General features: G+C 37.1%; 1 pseudogene; it reads left to right on the top strand.

Annotated features, from left to right (window-relative positions):
• LOC101618939 overlaps positions 1-4,050 on the top strand; it is a 29,960-nt pseudogene extending 25,910 nt beyond the window's left edge.
• The last annotated feature ends 657 nt before the right edge of the window (positions 4,051-4,707 follow it).

The following is a 4,707-nucleotide window of genomic DNA, read 5'->3' as shown; positions in this document are numbered from 1 at the left end:
GTGAGGGCTTATAGTGAGAAGAGAGCTCATTTTTTTTTAATGCTGTGTAACTATCTCCTCAACAAATGCTTTCAACATTTCCATTATACCATCCAGGCAGTGGAAAGTGTGGAGAATGAACATGAATCAAATTCATTTTAAAAAGCCTCAGTGAGAAACAGCATAGTATTGTCACCTGATTTACATTGGCAAGAACTTGTCACTTTCTGATCATCATACATATTTTTCACTACTTCTCCGCCGTTAGTAAACACTCCCCTTTCAGAGAAATACTTCACGGTCTCTCTAATCACTCCAGTTATATGCATTTGTTCTAAGAATTTTCTGCAAATTTGAGTAAAATTAATTTCCCCTTGATATGCTCAAATTCTTCCATTCTTGCAAATCCTTTATGTTTCATAAAGATAAGGAGGTTCCTTGTGATTTGTTTTCTTTTCTATTCTGGTAAATCTATTCCTAATACTTGAATTCCTCTCCGAATCTAATCTTTTTCTCTCCTGCTTTGATACTGATTCTTTAAGTATCCAAGGAGCTTACAAAGGTTTCCAGTTGAGAAAGGACCTTTATTTTTGTAAGTTAAATATTATTAATTACAGCTTTATGCTTTTCTATTTGTCACTTTTTCAAAGACTCACAGGATTTGATGAAACTAGAGAGAGATACAGCTACAGTCCAGAGATAACATGTGTGTGGAAATAAACTAGGATCCTAGAAAAATAACAAAGAGCCAATAAATTACCACAAGCCAGAATAAAACAAAAGATTAGGCTTAGGCAAAAGGCAGTCACTTTACTGTTTCTTTATTTTCAGGTATTGCAATTTCAGTATAGAGGAAAAAGAAAAGGAAACTGCATTTTAGGACTGAGATGAGTCAACGTTTTGTTTAATAGAGATAACAAGGGTATAGATATGTCTAAAAAGACTAATTTCTGGCCTTCACTGGTGGTGCAGCGGGTTAAAACACAGCACTAGGAAACTGAAACCACTTTCGCATGAGTTTGATCCCCGCCTGCCGCCTGCCCCGGAGGTGACCACATGGCGTGGCAGACCTCTCCTGACCTGCCCGCTGCTCCCCTCAGCAGTGTACTTCATCGATCTGCCTGATCTGCTCCCCACTCTGTCTCTGGTGAAGGCTTTCACCACCCCTGAATCTCTGGCCTGTATCCCAGTTCTGTATGCACAAATAAATATATCTTTAAAAAAAAAAGACTAATTTCTAACATTACCTGATATATTCTGCTTTGTTATTTACCTACGATATGTCCTGCATTCACACATTGAGTTTTTGCTTCAGAACCTGTTTCTTATTTAAGGGCTCTTGCAGTTTATAATACCAAACTGAAGCTAAATACACTTGAAGTCTGTTGTGTTGGGGGAGTTTTATTGACAAAGAATGACCCCAAGTGAAAAGAGAAGCCAAGTATATCTTTAGTCACTAATCCCATGTTCACTGGCTTCACTTAATAGTACCAAGAAATTTCCTAATTACCCTGGAACTTTCCTTTTCTTATCAACTCTGTCATTTTGCTCTTTATTGCTCCTTTTATGTTTCTACATTAAATCCCTTGTTATTCTTTTTCTTGATGTTGAACATGTACTTGAGCCAGGGATAGCTGTATTTCATCCAGATTTCCTAAGAATGAATAGAGATGTCACAGAACACAAAACTTACATAACTGGGTTGGAGGGTATTCTTTAAGAAAAATAATGAGTTTTTGCCCTACTTGAGCTTCGGTAGTTCAATAGTAAATCTGCCCAGGGCAGTTTGTCCCTCTCAGACTTTTTCTTCCTTTACATTGGTACATCATTATGTAGTCACTTGAAGGCAAATATAACAGAAGTTCAGCTTCATTTATTCAGCCTCCCATTTTCACTTACGATGCATCAGCTATTTGTACAAGGAAACAACTATGGGTTTTGCAAAAACTCACTCTCCTAGGGTTAGTTCTTAATGTAAATGTATTAATAAAACTGGAGCTAGATGGGATTCTGAACAAGGCAGATTATGTAAGTTTTACTTTGAAGGAAAGACAACCGAAGTTAGAGAGGCATGGATGGAGAGAGCTGAGGTGCAGGAAACCTGTTTTATAATATTTACTGTGAAAAATATATAAATGCAAATAGAATATTGGAAGTAGTTAACATAGTGAATTAACAGATCTATCATTTTTTTAATTGACCCTCAACTTCCCATTCCTATACTAGAAAAAAAAATACATAAAAAGATTTTAGGCTTCCAAATTAAAGATACCTTAAAGCAAACCTTGGCTTTTAAAAACCAGATGTGAATTTCTTATATCTCTGATGTACTGTTGCATCAAGTATATGGAGAAGAAACTACACAGCTTGTTTTTAGTATTTGTTATATTTGTATGTATGTTACATAAATGATACTTAATAAGCCATAGCCATCATTTAATTACACCTTTTCCATGATCAATGCATATCTATATGAATGATAGTTACATAGCATACAAATGATACAATAGGCTGACAGAATTAGAAATTAAATTTATAAATATTTAAATATCAGGATGAACATCGCATCTATTATTTAAAATAGTCCACCATGATCCATTTCTGAAGATTTTTAAATAAGGATTTTGCTTTAATTATATTTATGGTAATAAATTCATAGATCAACAAGTATGTCTCTCAAAAACATGAAAGGAGTCTTGAAATTGCACGGCTAGAATCAGATTTCCACACCTGCCCCTCTCAAAGTTGTATGCAACTTAAGCGTGTGACCTTATTAAATATTTAATAAGTACTACTCTATTTAAAGCTATGAACCATCTTGAGTTTTGAGTTATAAGCAGAAAATCAGGTGAGCTGAGATCAAAAGGTAATATAGTGGACTTCTATGTAGAGTTCATAGAATTGGTAGTGCCAGTATTTCAAAAGAAACAGAAATATAGATCACTCCTGAAGAATACTTCAGGAAACCCACATAAGATATTTGTTATCATTAACCATCTAACCCAGCATTTTCACATTTTAGGTGAGGGCTTATAGTGAGAAGAGAGCTCATTTTTTGACTTCTGATCAGCATTTTAAAATGAAGTGAAATGAAGTAAGAGGGAAGGGAAGAGGCAGCATATTCCATCATATTAGCTCCAATCCTTGGCTATCCACTAAAGATTCAACACATCAAGAAAAAAATATCAAATTAGAAAAGCCCAAAGTCCTGATATTGCTCTGTAGTATTTCCTAAAATTCACCTCCATCTACTACACTCAACAATTAGTCCTGACTGTAGACCCAAATTGCAGTAAACTTCTTTTTTCCAGCTAGAGCCATGGAGGATACAAAGGAAAAGGAAAAAAAAAAAAAAAAAAGGCTCCTCTGTGCCAGAGACCTTTATGCAAAAAGAGGAATTTCCTGAGCTGAAGATCAAACATCTGAGAAAGAAGTTGGCCCAAAAGATGCTTTGAAAGAGATGGAGGAAGCTTATTGATGAAAGCACCATCACAAGGAATGTAGGCATCTGCACAGACCTGAAACTGGAAAGGTTAGGGTGGCAAGAAGAGCTGGGGATTCTATGAACCTGTGAGACCCTAATGAGCATTTGTCGTTAAAGGCAGAACTATCAATGGTGTGAACCCAAAGGTCCCAAAAAGTGTTGTAGCTTCTTCACCTTCACTAGATTTAGGATGGTACCTTTGTTAATAAGTTCAATAAGCCTTCAGTTGTCATGCTGAGGATGACAGACCCATGTATTGCATGGTGGGGCCCAAGCCTTAAGTCAGTAAATGAACTGGTCTACAAAAATGGTTATGGCAAAATCAACAAGAAGCAAATTGTCCTAACAGGTAGCTCATTGATTGCTAGATATCTTGGTAAATAAGGCATCATCTGTTTGGAGGCCCTGATTCATGAAATCTATATTGCTAGAAAACACTTTGAAGAGGTACACAGCTTCCAGTGGCCCTGCAAATTATCTTTTCCATATGGTGGCAAGAAGAAGAAAACCATCCATTTTGTAGAAGGTGGAGGAGATACTGCTACAGGGAAGACCAGATCAACAGGCTTATTAAAAGGACAGACTAAGGTGTCTATCATGATTGTTTTTGGAAGCTGGTAAGCTAATAAACAGTAACCACTTTCAAACTGAAAAAAAAAAAAAAACATTAAGAAGGACTAAATTGGCCCTCCCTGGTGGCGCAGCGAGTTAAAGCACAGCACTAAGAAGCTAAAGCCACTTCAGCATGAGTTCGGTCCCCGCCTGCCCCAGAGGTGACCCAACATGGCGCAGCAGACCTCTCCTGACCCGCCTGCTGCTCCCCTCAGCATGTACTTGTCAGTCGGCCTGTTCTGCTCCCCACTCTGTCTCTGGTGAATCCTCTCACTGTCCCTGCACCTCTGGCCTGTACCCCAGTTCTGTATGTATAAATAAATAAATCTTTAAAAAAAAAAAGGACTAAAGTCATTACTTCTAGAACAGCATTACTTATCTATGCCTAGAACAAAACATACACACTGTTGAATGGTATCCTTCATTCTTCATGATTCTTCCTGCTATTGCATACAAATGTCAGCATGCATATCCACAGGAAACCTCTTCTCTCTCCTAACCCCTCTCTTGATTGTCCTACCTTTCCTCTATGCACAAATGCTTGGAAAGCTGAAACACTTGAAAAGATCAGTTTGTTTTGATATAGACGTTAACTAAAGCTAAATAGATTTCTTCTTTGGTCATTTAAGCCA

The sequence above is a fragment of the Condylura cristata genome, unplaced genomic scaffold, assembly GCF_000260355.1.
Source record: "Condylura cristata isolate star-nosed mole 26May11 unplaced genomic scaffold, ConCri1.0 scaffold00027, whole genome shotgun sequence".
NCBI lineage: Eukaryota > Metazoa > Chordata > Mammalia > Eulipotyphla > Talpidae > Condylura > Condylura cristata.
The sequence above is the reverse complement of the archived record's forward strand: the minus strand, read 5'-3'. Positions and strand labels throughout refer to the sequence as shown.